We start from the raw sequence: 17,855 nt of genomic DNA, 5'->3' as shown, positions 1-17,855 counted from the left end.
AACTGACAAAATATATTATATATTCTAGGATTGAAGAAGAGGTAAACAAATAAAATGAAAGAATGACAACCATCGAAATTAAGTTTATATATAGAAACAAGAACTTTTGCCTGTCTAATTACACATTAGAGTGCAACATGTAACTCCCACGATACTTACATTATTTAAATCATATAAATTAGCCTGTATATTTGTTCGCAGATTGTTAATTTGATTATGTAGACGTCTATTATATTGAAATAAATAAGCAAATAAATAAATAAGTCAATAAGTGAAAGCGAGAAATAAACGAATAATAAGAAAGCGAGAACTAAAATTAATAAATAAATAGAGCTTATTACTAAAATAGATAGAGAAGTAATATCACCCGAATAGAAAAACAAGCCACGAAGTCTTAAAATAGAGAAACAGCTCTGGCAAGGGTATAATATTACTTCAGATCAAAGCAAGCTGAGGAACACCCGTCTAGTTTAAATGAACCCGATATCTCTCCCGCTGTGATAGCCTAAGCAGGTCGAAACGTACTTCCCTCCTCTTCCCCTCCCCTCCTTCTCTACTCTTTTTATTTATCATACCTCTCTCCAAAACCCTTTTCTATCCCACTAAATTACTTGCCCAATCTAAAAACTTTGTATAAACAAAATATAAATACGCCACTTATCTTAGGATTCTCCTTATATATTCTTATGTATACACACACACACACACACACACATATATATATATATATATATATATATATATATATATATATATATACTCCTATAAATTCGTGTTTCTTCTGTGTGTATTGATATTCATATTAAAAAACTCTTTTCTATTTATTTAAAAAGAAAATACAATTTTCTTATATATGGGTTGTGGAAATGCATTCACTAGCAAAAGATATAGCTAATTTGCATATTCTTTTAAACATTCATTTTAATTAATTCCATATTAGTTTTTTCGGTTTTCTCATGGGATGATAAGCTAGAGTGTACGATTACGTGTAATTATATTCATGCAGATATTCTACATGATTTATACTTGCATAATATTTGCGTAAAATCTTTGCAGTAAACAAAAAATTGTTTCCATATATATTTATGTATACGTATATATTTTTGTTTAATCTATTAGTCTATCTATCTATATATTTATAAAAGTGAAAGTTTCTGTGTGTATGTCACTCTGTGTACATTTCCCTACGCAATAACTCTGGCAATTTTCAGTCTACAGACTCAAAATTTATATACAGGGTACTGAGGTTTGGGAAAATCTTTGTGATCGGTTTTCGACAAAAATTTGGTTGTTAAGGGGTCAAAGTTCAACGATTTGACCTTTGAGAACTCTATCAAACTCCTCCGACAATTTTGGGTTTAAGCACTTGAAATTTTAGATATAGGTTCCTTGGACATGGATCTAACTTAATAACTTGAGCCCAAAGCAATAAATCTTAAGGTATCATAATAGGGGCATAATAGGGGTCAAAGTTATAAAAATTTTGACCTCTGCGGTCTCTACAAAATTACTCAGACAATTTCTGGCCTAAACCTTTGAAATTTTACATAAAGTGTATTCAAAGATAGGGCAAGCTTTTTAATCCGTTTGGGTCGAAAATTTTTAGTTACCAATATATAAATGTATGTATGTATGTTTGCATGTCTGCCCAACATTTTCGAGAGAGGCAACGGATTTTTTTAAGATCAGTATTGTTTTTAAGTCCGACCTTTTAGACAACAAATATCGAAAAATTGGCTAAAACATTAATATCTTCACCTTAAACTGGGAACTTTTCTACAGGGGGGGGTCGCTTTTTTCGCCGATATTTTTTAAAGTCATCCTCTCCTTTCGATTGTCTAGCCTAAATTTTAAAAATGTCAATTCCGGTTTGGCGGTGGTCGTAACAGCATAGACGTCAAGTTTTTCCTCGTTGTTTTCCTCCTTTGCTGTACGGGTTCGAGCCTGGTTTCTTACTAGCACTGTTTTTTGCTTAACATAAACATCCAAACACCCGGGCTGAAATGCTAGTATATATATATATATATATATATATATATATATATATATATATATGTGTGTGTGTGTGTGTGTACTAGATAATAAATTCTTTAAAAAAATTAACATTATGAATTATATATATTCTAGGTAATAGAACGGCCAATAATATGGGTTTATTATTATTTTTGTAAACTTGTATTGAAACACTTAACCCTAATCTTTTAAAACGAAATACAAAAAATAATAAAGAAAAATAGTGGATCTAAATCAGGTTTGGATTCATATTATGTAATAAAAAGTCAAGCCTCGATAATATACGTACGTAAGCTAGTGAACTTATCATTATAAATAATGATACGTATTCTACGCATTACGGTGTGTAACGTGACGCATTACTTTTGTAATCTTTACAATGCAGTATGCAACGTGTAGATGGAAGTGATGTACACGTAGCTTCTATTCATTCCAAAACAAGTATTCTCCTAGTATATATATATATATATATATATATATATATATATATATGTGTGTGTGTGTGTGTGTGTATATATATATATATATATATATATATATATATATATATATATATATATATAGGTGTGTGAGTGCGTGTGTGGGTGTTTATATATAAGCCAATCTTCAATCTATAGCCCTTCCTGCAAAACATTTACAATTAATACTCATCTAGCTGTAAATATTGTCCACAATTGCTGCTTCTATATGTGCTAAAACTGGATACAAATTGCATGAACAAAGTTGATTTCTTAGAATTACCCGCCTGTGAGAACTCTATACTGCGAGGTTGTTTTCCAGCTGACTACAACGTGGTCATTTTCGATTCTAATAACTCAATACACATATTTGGCAGGTAGGAATAAATTTTCACTTCAGAAATGTTATGCTTTCATATTAGAGCAACATATATATTTTTAAATATAATTATCTTCAAACACGTGTTTCCTCGTCTTAATATTAATCAGCATGGTTATATGGATATATATATATATATACGAAGATGTTCCAAAAGTAAGGCCTCCTATTTTTGCTCGCTTGAATGGATCAGAGGGAATTGCAAATTGCATTGATATGATGCCTGAACTGACGTATTAATGACAAAAATGGTTCATCTGTTTGTTGCAGATATTGGCAATGTGATACGTTAGGAAAACAACCCCTATCATAGACGTGCGTGAAATGCAGAGATGCGTAATTGAATTCCTGGAACAAGTGCATTGGTGACTATGTAGAAAGATTTCCAAAGAGGCCCATGGATTCAAGGAAGGCTGCAGTCACCCTACCAGAATGGGATGGTGATTGTCATACATAGAAAACCTCTGAAAGCGACGTGACAGTGGTAGGTAATCTAGCCATGGTTACAAATGTTTATCCAAAAAGGCGGTGTACGCATTGTTTTAAACCCTCTGGAACTTGGAATGGTCCAATCAACTTATCCACAATGATTCCCGCTCCAAACATGATGCCTCCACCTTCTTGTTGTCGATGAACTCTGTAAGAGGTTGGAATTCCGTTCGAGTTCCAAACGTTGGCCCATCCATCCGAACCGTCAAGGGTAGCACAGGTTTCATCTGTAAATAAGACATGTTGGAAATCCATTTTCATGTAATCCTGTGTCCAAGCCATTCGTTTCTCCTTATGTTGTTAGCTCAATGGGGGCCTTGGAATAGTTTTGATGTTCCTTGCCATTTCATTCAACACATTACATCGGGCCTGTTTGGATCTTGGAGCGATTTCAGCTCTTGCAAAATTGGAAGCACTGGTGCTGTTTGTGTTTCGGTTGACTTCCCTACGAATTTTCCGAATATTACGATATGAAAGGTTTCTCCTGGTGCCCTTATCCTTTCTGGGTTTGGTGTTGGGGTTGTTCACGAATGAATCCAAAGTTCTTCGATCCCTTTCCAGCTCCATAGCTAAATCTTTGAGGAACAATCCTTCTGCGAGTCCAGCAACAACCTTTTCCTTTTCGATAACCGTTAATCGCCCCTTTTTTCACATTTTTAAAAGACCTGCAATAAGTCAATTGCCATAACTTCGCGAATATCGCATGGATTCGAATAAAATTTTGTGAATAACTAACTTTGAAACATTCATTTAATGATACAAATTTCATTCAAACCTTCTCTTATAATAGATAGCTCTCTCGGATTGTTAAACTTTGGAATTCCCTCCCTATTTCTTGCTTCGTTGGCTGTCTAAACCCGCAGTATCTCGTTACTAATACTCCCTTACGTTTAAGTGGCAATACGCCTTGTTTGGGATGAAATGGAGTAAAAAAGATTTTTTTTTAAATCTACAAATGATGGATCATGCTTGTGAAAAAAGATGCGAGTCACTTCAATGGGAGGAGCCCTGTTTATCCTTATGTCTGACGTGTGTGAGTCAACCAATCATCGAAATGTAAAGATGGTTACACGTTTCAATAAAAATTATTTATTATGCAAAAGACACGTTTGTAAAACGTCAATTTGTTTGCCGTGTTTAGACAGATTTCCTCATTATGTCTGCCGTATTGACATCGCCTGCAACGAAACAAATGCAAACGTTCGTTAATCCGTACATGAGGTCTCGGAGTGACACTCATTTTGCAACCGAACGATTACACGGTAACATTACTCTTGCAAATAAATCAGTGTTTATTTGGCATGCGGATTTTAAATCCGACAAAAAGGAAAAACAAACCATTGTTGATTGGATTCTCGACACAGAATAAATTAACCGTTTTTCATCGGTGAAAAGTAATTCCGAGTTAAATGCAATGGAAGAGGACTTTTTGTGAGGTTACAGATTTTCCTAGAAATGAACACTATACCGTAACTATCATAGCAAAAGTCAAAAGAAGGTCAAACTACTGACTGTTTCGTGGGGGCAAAGTGGTAGTTTCAGGGCTACCCGGCTAAGATGATTCTAGTGTCATACCTCTGCCGTCGGGAATCCATTTCATGGCAGCTCCACACATTGCAGATAGGTCTGACATCAAAGGTTATTAAGGTTGCTACTTGACTAAGAAAATTCTGTTTTCTTCTTCTTATAATAATAATAATAATAATAATAATAATAATAATAATAGTAATGATTAATAATAATAATAATAATAATTAATAATAATAATAGTAATAATTAATAATAATAATAATAGTAATAATTAATAATAATAATAATAATAATAATAATAATAATAAAGCATCAGAAAGCTAAGAATATTATAAAACAATAATAATATATCAACACCTCGAATTGTATGACAGTCAAGGTGATTCCCATTGTAATTGAAAAGCTTGGGAACATAACAAAAAAGCTACCATAAATGGCTTAATCAGATTGACAAGACACTTTTTTTACAATTTTGCAAAAGGCTTGCCCGTTGGGAACGGCGATAGTGTTAATACAGCTTGAATGTCTAAAGTTAAAGGAATTGACTTGATGATTAAGAAAGAAAATCCGACTAAAAACATCCAATGAGACTACAGCAACAGAAACAACAACAATAACAATAATATAAATAATAATAATAATAATAATAATAATAATAATAATAACAATAATAATAATAACTAGCATAGGGAAAGAAGTTGCAGGGAAATGAGTAGGGCATCGCCTAATGGGTTTCGAAGCCGGTTTTGAACAACACACTTTTGCCAACGCAAAACAAGTGTATTTATGTCAGTAACATAAAAATCTTGTGTTTTGGTGGCAATGACGTCACTAAATGCGCTTTTGATATTGCTTATGTTTTTAAAGCATTTTTCACGCAGAATGTTGTTGAGATGTTTGTAAAAGAGATAGTCAGTAGGGGAGAGGTCTGGAGAGTAATGCGGATGAAGCAGAGTTTCGTAACCCAATGCATTCAAGGTCGGTTTAGCAGCGTGCGGTCGAGCATTGTCGTTGAGGAAAATTAGGCCATTTTTGTTGATTAATGCTGGGTGTTATTGTTAAAGTTGTTGATGCGTTTCATCCATTTGTTGACAGTACTTCTCTGCCGTAATGGTTTCGTCTGCATTCAAAAAACGTTAATAGATGAGACCGTTCGCAAACCACCAAACAGTCAGTAGTTTTACCTTCTTTTGGTGCAACTCTGGTTTCGGGAAGTGTCGTGAAGCTTTGTCGACGTCTAACCACTGAGCTGAGTTGTCGTGAAGAACCGACTTTTCATTGCAATCGAGAAACAGGTCGTTCTTTTTGCATAGAAGAAGAGATGACATTTTATAACGTCGTTTCTTTTGGTTGTCGTTCAATTTTTGAGGCATCCATTTAAGTTTTTTGTCTTTCCAATCTCTCTGAAGTGGTTAGAAATCGTCGTATACGTTACGTCCAGTTAGAAGCAGTTATCGAACAATTTTGCGTGGATTGCTTTCGACTTAGGTTCTTAATTGATCACTGTCAACATCCGATGGCCGACCACTACGCTCATCATCTTAAAGACTCTCGTCGCCGCCACGAAATTTCTTATGCCACCATTGTGCTGTGCGTTCAGTAGTGGTTCTAGTGCAAAACGCTTCCTCAATATCGTGAGCTGTTTCAGCAGCATTTTGGACTAGCTTGAATTGAAATTTAAAAAAAGCTGCTTTTTTCCATCTTGCATTCACCGTTCTGAAAAGAAGACATAATTATTTAAAACGATTGTAATTGAAACGATTAGATAGAGTGAAAACACTATTTAAATATAAATTATCTGTATTATACCGAAAACCTATTTGAAAATAGATTATATACAATCAACATTTAATATCCCACAAGAACTTTCTTGTAAAAACTTTCTTGTAAAAATAAAGAAATTGAAATTTTAGGAATATCTACTAATTGTCCTCAAATATCTATTATTAACTTTTCACAAAACTCAGAAACATCTTAATTGTCACAAACTGCTTCCATTTCCTTTTTACTCGATTTGTATAAAATTAAATGAAATACGATATAACCCACACTTGGAGCCCTTACGCCTTGCAACTGTGTTTTAAATTTTTTCACAATAATCAGTCAATTAGTTCACGAGTGTAACAGGTACATATAAATGAATAGACATACCTAACTCTATGAAAACGAAATATATATATATATACATATATATATATATATATATATATATATATATATATATATATATATATATATATATATACATACATGCCGGATGAAAGCAGCTAATGCAAACGGCATGATAAAGGATGTGTAATGGTTTATGACGAATTAGAAAATAGAAAGAAAAAGAAATAAGTAAAGAAAGGTAAGGAAAGAAAAAAGATCACTGCAATGATTTGTGACAAGTTAAGAAATAGAACGAAGAAGAAAGAAGAAAAAACAGAAAGAAAGAATAAAACTTTGTAATGATTGGTGACAAATTAGGGATTAGAAAGAAAAGAAGAAAAGAAAAACAGAAAGAAAGGGAAAAGATGTGTAATGGTTTGTGATAAATTAGGAAATAGAAAGGAACAGAAATAAGAAAAGAAAAAAATTAGATGAATAATAACTAAAGGGAAAGATTATTGAATTATTTTTTATATATATAAAAGAAAAACGCAGTGTGCTTGGCACTGCTAGTAAACATATGTAAGTGTATAAGAAGGCTGTTAGCAATGTAGAATATCGGGATGGTGAAGTGAGGTGACCTATGAATAAAAACAGGCAAAGGAAATAAAGTCGCATTTAATTTATAAATCATCGTATATCTTAATTAATTAATTGGAATGCTCATTGAGATGCGTTTTATTTATTTATTTATTTATTTATTTATTGCGGACTATTATCCTCATCTTTGAGTTGTTGTTTCACGACATTTCGGCCAACTATCTCCCTGGCCTTCGTCGAATTGTTACCGCGATGGGATAGGAACTCCGAATCTCCTAGCTGCATCCTCAGCAATTCCATAGTTGTTGTCATCTCACCGCGTTTTGGCCAACTAAGCCTTTGGCCGGCTTTGAGTAAGATTGAAACCGCTATCTTCAGACAATACTCACTTGGAACCGTAAAGATTCAACGTCTCTATCCACTGCGTCACGGGCCCCGAAGGTGATGCAGTTAGAAGATTCGGAGTTCCTATCCCGTAACGGTAACCACTTGACGAAGTCTAGAGGAATAGTTAACCTTAACGTTGTGGAACAACAACTAAAGGATGGAGATAATAGTCTATCGTATATCTATTTAAAGTAATTATAAACGAACTGTTTAATATGACCGAGATGGTAAAATGATTTTGATAATTTCGAGAGATACATCGCTTTTTGTTAAAAAAGAACACAAGCTAAAGGTTTGCCACAAAAAGGGACAACGAATACGAATTCAAGACTAGAATTCGGTAAAACTACCCCCAACATTATATATAAGTTTAATTGATCTATTTCATTCCTAATGAATCCCACGCTAGACGCTACATCCCCACTACGTTACCTAGCATCTTCTTTACTCTTCTGATGAGAAGCATTAGGCTTCGAAATGCCTTGCCATAAAGAGCCTCTTCTATTCACCAATATATAGTTTTTGTGACTTCATTTCCCATTACCATTGTTCTCCTATATAAGCTCCAATGATACTTGTTGAGCTTTATAATGTCCAGATAAGTCTCACCTTATAGAATTGAGATTACTCTTTTCTTCTAATGCACTAAGCTATATATATATATATATATATATATATATATATATATATATATATATATATACTTGTTTATTGTTATATAAACATGCTCTCATTCCGCTGCTACAAATAGCCACTTGTTTCAATCAAACAACAGATATCATCAGGCAGCGACTTGACTATTCAAAAGTTCAATGAACAATAAACAAGTATTATCAGCTCTTTTTATTGAGCACTATCTAACAACCTCGTTGAATTCATTAGTTCATAACTTTTGAATATAAAAAACCCGAGTATATATATATATATATATATATATATATATATATATATATATATATATATATATATATATATTATTGTGATGGAATTTAAACATGTGACATTTAAACATGTGTGATGTGAATCTAGGACAGTAATTACGCACACAAGCATATAACAATGAGGTAGTGAATTTTATATATAATAATTCTGTTATTAATATTATAATTTCTATTATATTTTTAATATATATATATGTGTGTGTGTGTGTGTGTGTGTGTGTGTGTGTGTGTGTGTGTGTGTGTGTGTGTGTGTGTGTGTGTGTGTGTGTGTGTGTGTGTGTGTGTGTGTGCTATTGCTATGCAATTTAAATATATGCGTAATAACGGATATGAATTTAGGACAGTCATCATGCTGATAGACATACAATAGTGAGAAAGTTCATTTTTATGTATAATTTTTTTCATATTATTTTTTTACAAAACTAACGGCTAACATTTTGTAGAGAAAAGGGGAATAGCTTTCTTCGAATAGATTATCATACAAATTACAAGTTTTGACGTTTTCTTTCGGGTGACTATAATTATAAAAAGAAAATTCCATTGGTTTGTGAAAAAAGGAAAAATATAAGTTAGCTAAATAAACAATTTTGAAAGTGCGTTGTTGGGTTGGGGAATTGTGGAGTAGGAGAAGAAAGCAATTATGATGTTAAAAATAGATTTTTTTTTTAATCTTTTGAACGTTGTTCTTAAATGAATATAGATTTTAAACGTAAGCAGAGACAATTGTTTCAATTAAAATATTTTCAAAACAAATTTGGAACATTTATTATTATAATACTAGCATGAACAGCAGAAAATCTACGTAAGGAGAAATATCTTGAATAAACAAATGTTTTAGTAAAGTTAATATTTTGTTGGATAACACAAAAGTTTTGTTTTTTTACAGTCAAACCAATAACACGCAAAAAATATGATTTTATAAATATTTCTATGAAAATGAGGTCTATTTTATTTCAAATATTGAACTAACCTTAATGAGATAAATTAATAAATACTAAAATATATTAAGTAATATTGTGCTACGTAGTTCAATACAAATAATGAAATAACATTGTAAGAATTTTAATTTCCTTCTTAAGTTGAACACCTCTTAGCAGACAATGTTATTTTTTGTCCTGTTTATTTCGAATGTTCCCTTTCTTTACATAAAGTTCGGCTGATTTTTCTCTTTGGTGAGGACCTGCTTCACGTCGAAATTACTACGAGTTCTTTTCTCACACCATTACAACAATGATCATATATTATTTAATAATGATATTCGAAAACGAGGTCATAATAAATGGTGGATAATCTCATATTTCAGGCTTGCCAGATTAGCTTTTTATACGGGCCGTGAAAATTCTACTATGGGTAAGTTAATAGCGTGTTTTGGTTTTTTGTTTGTTTGTTTGTTTGTTTTTTGTTTTTTTTTGGGGGGGGGGTTGCATGACGTGGTCTGCAGAGATAGATAGATAGATAGATAGATAGATAGATAGATAGATAGATAGATAGATAGATAGATAGATAGATAGATAAAAGTGTGTATATGGCATTTCCACAGAGTGACGATAATCCAGCGAAGTCTGCTAGATACTGCTGATGGGACCTTTACGTAAATGGTAATATGCGTCGTTTCCAAAATCATACCTAAACCCACAGTCATTATCTGATGAACATTTTGTTGGCAGTAATGTCACTGTGCAGGGGGCCGGCATTTTCCGGGAATGGGGATCAACAAATGTTCCACCCTCCCAAATTCCATTATCATTGAAATCGGTGAAAGCGCCCATTTATCAATCAAATTGATTGATTGCCTGCTCTAGTAAGGGACCACCCCGCAGTGTACCAAAAGGAAGCTTCACATACCTTTCCGCCGTGAATTAGATCACAATACATTGTAGTCTACATTGCACCGTATAGAATCTACTGTTAATTTGATAAAATTATCTGTAAATAATGGCTTTACTAAAAGTTTAAAATACAAAAGCCAAGTACAATAGTTCAATTGTGTTCTAAACAGAAAAAAGGTGTCTTATCAAGGAATTAAGTGTTTAGATTATGAAATAATTTTTACATAATCACTTGAATTAAAGTTAATCGTACAAAAGCAAGTATCGTTGTTCTATTGTGCTCTAAAAGAAACATTCATTTCGGACTCGCCGCTGTATTATAAAACAACTAGGTACGTGCAGAATGAATGCCGATGCTCAAAATGAATAAACATTTTGACCCCCTCCCTTTACTTAAAAATTCACCAAAAATCAGGAAATTAACGAATATTAATTAAATTTTCAGTATTTATCAAATAATGACCACGGAATATATTGAATCCATTATTTTTATTTAAGTTTTAGTGCAAATTTATGATTTTATTTAAACAAAAAATACCTTTACTAAAGTTATGGTTTTCAGTAGTAAAAAAAAATAATTGGATTTATTTTTGCTTTTTTTATGAAAATAAAGCATCGTGAAATATAACAATTAATAAATTATACAGGGAGAGAGAAAGAGGGATAGAAGGATAAAGCGTCTGCTTATTTGTCGATTTTATAATAAACATAAAGCAACCTGAATATACGCAGTCTCACTCGGTACGTTTGCCTCCCCTGATTTTTCTGTTATTAAGATTGTCGAATTTTTTTAAATATGACGTCATCACGCTACAACGTACCTGTTAGTATTTTAAATCAAATTTTATTTTTATATCAAACGTTCGTCTAAATCTAATTTATAAAACTCACTACGCCTGTCTGTCTGTCTCCATATTTTTTTTTAAAAGGTGGTCACCACCTATCAAGGCCCGGAAGTCACTCATGGATAAGGGTTATTGTAAGTACAGTACGTTAGTGTGGATATTTTAGAGTGTCTGCTTAAGGGGCGGTTCATCAGGAATTTGTTTACGTTGGACTTGAAGACATCCAAGTTGTAGTAAGGTGGGAAGCAGGCAGACGGAACAGAGTTCCACAGGCGTGCAGTTCTAAGAAAGAAGCTTTGTTCATGGAATCTACGTTTTGATTTAGGCATAGATAAAGAGTGGGGAAAGTTTTTGACAGTGGATTCAGCTAGACGGGTGTTTTTTGTAAAAGATTAGCGAGGGGGGACCAGAGATTGGAGTTCAGACGAGCACCTGCCATGGAAATAACGATAAAACAAAGATAGGCTTGCAACGTCCCTTCTGTGGGAGAGAGGTTGCAGGGAAGAGAAAAGGGCATCCCCCACTAAGCCACGAAGTCTATTTTGTACTCTGTCAAGGCAGGATAGGCTGGGTTTTTTTTCAAAATCTTCCGAAACTAAAAGTTGCAAAGGGGCCTCAAATGAATCGGATTGTTCATGGTCTGTTCTTTTATGAGTCTTTAGCCGGTTAAAATATTTTTAGGAGTCAAAAAGAGGTCAAAATTGAAAAAAATCGTTATACATTTTATGTATTCATGTTAGCTTATTTTTAGTCAGCTAATATGTATGTCACGTTGGTGCAATCGTAATGTCACCAGCTTTGAATGCTACAGTTTTGATTTCGGTTTCGATTCTAGCTGATGGCACTAAAACAATTTTTTTCACTTATGATATCACAACACTATAACAATATATACGAAATCTAGCCAAATTAAAATATCATACCTAAGCTCATTTTAAAGCCGGGCGCCCCACCCCACCATATATAACGTATAACAAAAGCAGCGATACGTCATTGAATTCCTGGCAAAATTGCATTGAATGTAGAAAAACTTCTGGGACACAAAAATTCGCTCGTTTTAATGGTACTGCTCCCGTCTTCCTAGCTCCTCAATTATTTAGTTAGAAATAGGAGGCTTTATTTTCTGAACAACTTTAGTCGTTTATATCTTACGGTTAAGCAAAGTTATTTTCATAACATATATATTCTAAAATCTATGTTATAAAATCATTGCTCTTTAAATAGATTTAATCCTGAAATATGTCTATATTTCCATGTAAATTTCGTGTGGTCTACTTGTTCTCATTAGAACGTTGCTCGTAGTTCATTCCCTCCTTCTTTCCTGCTTGTCTTACTCTACTAACATGTTTAAATTTAAATGTAACATGACCATATATCTTGCTGCTAAAATCCCTACATATTGTCCCTGAAAAAATAGTCCCAAATAGTAGTTCCTTGTTACTAAGTGGGAATATGCTTTGTTTTGGGGGCGAATAAGCGCGAAAAGATATTATTTAAAAAACAAAATAAAGTATGAAATTATTTTCATTCGTGCACTGTTTTCAACACAGAGCAATCAAGTCTACGATATGTCAATTTTTACATTGCTTTCACTACGACATTTGGCTTATTGTAAAAAAAAAAGGCGTTTATATATATAAAGCACTAATCACTATACTAGGTTTTTCCTTTCAAACAATTTCCAATATAAGATCAAGTACCAAAAAAACTGAAGTGTTCTAAGAGTTATTATTTAAATCGGTACTAGTGTAGAGAGTGATCCGGACGTAAATAATAACGTTATTATTTTAAAAGCCATTCTTAACATGGGGAGATGAGGGTGTTTTGCACCCATTCTATACTTCAACCTTATAATTGAATAAAAAAAACACATCATAAAACTTTAATTAAAACTTGGAAATACGATTTTAAAAAATAGCACGGATCACTCCCTGCACTAGCACCTTTAAATCTTTAAAATACTAATAAAAATAATCATTATAATATTAAAATTTAAAATTTAAGAAAACTAAAAACGCTATGTGCTTAAAAAAAAGAAATATTTATTTACCTTTAAAATTAAGAAGCAAATTTCAACTCGATAGAGTCTTTTTCAAGCAATTTTAATCATATTTTCTCTTGAAAATAAAATAAAACTCTGAGTAGTAATCTGTTGTAAGTATCTCTGAAAGCAAGTAAGCGGCTATGTCATAAGATATAGGATAGAACATTTTTTACGACATGGTTATGAAATGAATATTAAATTTCGAAATTTAAGAAATCCAAAAACGATATATGTTTTTTTTTCTTATTTAAAATAAATATTTATTTACCTTTAAAGACATGAGACAAGCTTTCGACTCAGTTCTAATGTTTAAACTTTTGTAAATACATTCCTCATTTAAATATCCTTTAGTTAATTTTGTTTTATTTTCATGAAACGAAGAAAATTTAATTTTTAATGAATTCCGTTTCTTGACGTTTTAAAAATTTTAAGTAATTTTACTGACTTAACTGATAATTGTCATTAGTGACCCCAGATATAATCGAAGATAAATCGCTAGTATACATATTCCTATATAATATATTATATACACGCACTATCAAGAACAAGGTAAACCAACGCACACACACACAAAGTGTTTGACTGCGTATTATTTACACATTAAATGAAAATTAATTAATTAATTATTTAATAAATAGAAAATAAATAATAAATAAACAATAAATAAATAAATAATAAAATATAAAATAAAAAAATAAAAATTATTTCAGGGGAGATGATGGCCGGTATCTGCAAATTCAGGAAAAAGCAAGAAAGTAAGTAAGTAAATGCATATAGTAAAATATAAGTAAATATACATACAAGATATGAAAGTGTGGGTAGATTGATATATTAGACAGATAAGAATATTTAAAGACTAAAACAGAAATTTCAGATAAAAAACCGTCCAAGCAAAGAAGAAATAAAGAATTAAAATAAAGGATTATTAAGTTATAAAGTATTAAGAAGTTATGTAGAAAAATCGATAAAGTTAAAGAAAAAATTGTATATTTATCTAAAAGGTAAAAGTAATAACTATGTAATTTCAAAATTGCCATAATTAAATTTGGATTTATGTTTACAGAAAGAGATCAGTTCATTTTTAGAATTTATTATATTGTTACTTTGAGGGGAAGTAATTATAGTTATAGCTTCGCTTGTGCAGAGGTGACATGACTTAGAACCTGGAGTATAAGACTTAACTTTTTTATAATGGTCCATTTGATAGAGAAGGGGGTATTATTAAAATTAAGTTTTTTAATTAAAGTGGTTAGAGAAGTTCCTTGTTTATTATTAGAATGATGGTTGTTAAAAGAAGAAATGTGGTTTGATATTCTTTTCTTAATTAATGTTGAAGTAGCGCCGATATATGCATGTACTTTATTAAAAGCTCGAGGTCTGGTATTAATATTTGCTGATTTGTATTAGTTAAATAGTTTGAATTTTGTTCATAGTGTTCAACAAATGGTGGGGCAATGATTGTATGAGGACTATTTTGGAGGGAATAATGAGTGTTGTTAGTGTTAGGATGGCTGTTAGGAGAAATATTATTATTCTCATTATTCTCATTATTATTATTATTATTATTATTATTATTATTATTATTATTATTATTATTGCTAGTTGTATGATTGTAGATGGAGGGGCTGCTCGAGTGGTGTATTGGATTAGTAACTATATCAGATGGAGGATGGGAAGAAGGATAACTTGAAGACGAAATATTAGTGTCTGTTATAGGAGGATTGCGTGGGAGCTCAGTCATTGTGCAATAATATATAACATCTTTATGGATGCAATCATTATTGAGTGGACAAAGATGTTTGTTATTAAAATTACAATTAGTTTTGGGTTTAATTGGGAAAGGGATTTTTTGGGGTGATTTAATTTTTTTGTTATTAGATGTTAAGATTCTTTGTGCTTAATTAGGCATTATTGAATAAGAAATCCTGATTGAATTTTTATTGAAAATAGATCTATATCAGTGTGGGTATTTGAAAGAGTTTTATACAATGTTGAAGAATTCCTTAGGTATATTAGTTTTGACATTTAGGCTAAATGGAGGATTAAACCAAATATTTGTCTTTCTCCTGATACGACTGGGTGGGTTAGAGGTCTTGCGATTAGTATTTTGGTTTGGATTATATATGTAGACTGGTTCATTGTTATTGATAGCGGCAGATCTTGTTATTTGAACTGGCTTCTTACGAGTCATATTGTGTGTGATTACAGATTTAAGGCGGCCTGCAGGAGGAGCATAATTGTTGAATTTAATCTTTTCCTTGTGTCCTGAGTTGCATAAGGCATTATTGAAGAAAGTAGCATTTTGATTAAAAGTTTTTATCAGCAGAAAGAACAGAAATTCTTCTAGAGACGGATGGTACTATAGATTTTATAATTGAGTTGGGGTGGTTAGAAGATTTATGGACGTATAAAAGCGTAAGATTAGATTTATGATAGGGGCTATGAGTTTCGGTGTTAAGATTAAGTGTAACATCTAGAAAATTTGAAGTTTTTTTGTTTGGTTCGATAATTATAGAAAGGCTAAAGTTATTTAAGAAGTTATGTAATTTTTTAATTGTTTTGTTGTACTCTCTTGGCCTGGCTGTTGTAGTAAAAATATAGGTATAAAAGTACACACACACACACACACACACATATATATATATATATATATATATATATATATATATATATATATATAACTCTTATAAATAAATTATATGAATTGTCGTAGGGGTTTTGACAATACTCACAGAACCTATCGTCGCCCAAAATATCTCGATCAATTCCATAACCTACTCCACACTATTACACATTGTATGTTAAAAAAATAGAACATTCAGAAAATCTCAAGCCAAATGAAAATAAGTGTATGTGGCATGAGAGAGTTAACCAACAGTGAACAGATAACTGGATTGAGGCATCAGTAAAAACAATGCATTTATATGCAAACGCCACGGCAATAAAGAGTCATCTGGTTTGTGGATTTCCTCATTATGTCTTCCGCATTGACATCTCTTTTCCATAAAATAAGTTCAACCCTCGTTTTCGTTAATCCGAGTACAATGGTGGCATTCATTTTTGTCATCTAATGATTGGACGACAATGCTTGGCAATAAACTAGTTTTTTTTTTTTGCTTTTGTTTTTTTGATGCGGAGATGTTAAAAGGACAAATATATATTCAGATAGTTGATTCTGCAAATATATAAATTATCGATATTATTTTTTTTAACTCTTGTTCACACCACACAAGGCATATTGCCACTTAGACGTAAAGGACAACTATTTGAGAAAATTTCTACTGGAGACTATATAATGAGATGAGCTAGATATCTGTTCGCAATACATTTAAACTTCCCCAGTTTAGTACAGGAAGCTGGGAAAAAATTTTCCCAAATCTAGCAATCCGACGGAAGAAGCTATTCTGGCATCTAGGGACTTCTATAGTGAAGGGGTATGATTTTGCTGCTTGTTTGTCGGGTGTACGTACGTCGAATAGATACAAGTAGAATGGGTTCATTAGAGCAGATTCCATTAAAGTACTTATAAAACTGATACATTAATGCAACATTGCGTAGATGGGACAGTGATTGGAACTTGGTTGATGGTGGGAAACCTATTAGATTGGAAACTCTTTTTTGGACCTTGTCTAAGAGTGGTAGATGTATCAGATCAGATGTGATACAAGCTCCAAATGCTATTCGAGAATAAGGATTAAATATTTTTTAGGTGGACAGTGAGACTACACCGTGATGATTGATAATGATGGTAATTAGGCAGAACTTTATTATTTAAGAGGACGGTTCAACAAGAATTAGATTAAATTGGACATGAAAGCAACTACGGTGTAGTCAGCTAGGAAGTAGCTCCGCGGCATTGTGTTTCACAGACAAACAGTTCTAGAAAAGAAACTTTGCTCATGGAAGCTTCGTTTAGTTTTAGGTAGAGAGAGAAAGGAAAACTATTGGCAATGGTTGTAGATAGACGAGTTTTGTTGTATATTACAGAGATAGACATAGGTTGGCGCTCAGTCAAGCACCTGCTATGAAAGTAGTGATGGAATTGAGAAAGACCAGCAACGTCTCTTCTGTGAGAGAGCTAGTAGGACGCAGACAAAGGCATGGTCCACTGCATTACAAAAATCGACTTTGTACTCTGCAGTAGTGTTCTGTAGAAGGGACCGAATTAAGAATCATCAATTTTGTAGAGATAACAAAAAATGACAAAGTCTACCTATACAATGCATACATAAATGTCGTAGTACTTTTA

The sequence above is a fragment of the Euprymna scolopes genome, chromosome 10, assembly GCF_053919585.1.
Source record: "Euprymna scolopes isolate OS-2025 chromosome 10, ASM5391958v1, whole genome shotgun sequence".
Taxonomy (NCBI): Eukaryota; Metazoa; Mollusca; class Cephalopoda; order Sepiida; family Sepiolidae; genus Euprymna; species Euprymna scolopes.
This window is presented reverse-complemented; position numbering follows the sequence as displayed.